This window comes from Leptosomus discolor, chromosome 7 (genome assembly GCF_034619465.1).
Source record: "Leptosomus discolor isolate bLepDis1 chromosome 7, bLepDis1.hap2, whole genome shotgun sequence".
Lineage (NCBI taxonomy): Eukaryota > Metazoa > Chordata > Aves > Leptosomiformes > Leptosomidae > Leptosomus > Leptosomus discolor.
The window spans coordinates 10,187,099-10,187,680 of NC_141397.1; positions in this window are offsets into that span (position 1 = coordinate 10,187,099).

Genomic DNA, 582 nt, shown 5'->3' on the forward strand with positions numbered 1-582 from the left:
ATGAAGAATGCAATCTTCTTCCCCACACATGACAAAGTTCAAATCCTGCTCATTTTATAGTACTAAGAGCAGGTTTTGGTGTTTTCCTAAATGCTTTCCAGCACCTGAAGCACAAGTAACAGAAGCGAATAAAGTTCAACTTTCACTGTAAGTAACACAGAGAACACAATGCCTGAGCCTAGTACAGGTCTCTCTTCACCACTGGCTTTATAAACCCAAGTCACACGCTGTAGTTTTGGGGTTTTTTGCTCCCATACTGGTTACCTACAAGTCATGTTGTCTGCCACATACTCCCCTCAGTTTGCTGCAGAAAATGTTTGCTGGGGGCAAGCTGGGCCTACTACTGACCACGACCCTCAAGTTCTCAGTACACTGCAACATACTGACCAGCACTGTGCCTGCTTCGGCAACAGGACGCCTGCAGAGTGACGTAACAACCCCCCCTTAGCCATGAACAGCAGAAAAGTATACAGTGTCTCCAGGCGGAGGACCAAGAATTACCACGCGCTGTGCCGATACCACGTCGCTGGCTTTCAGCGTCAGGTTGACTCAGAACTGTGACTTCTCAGCTGAACTCATGAC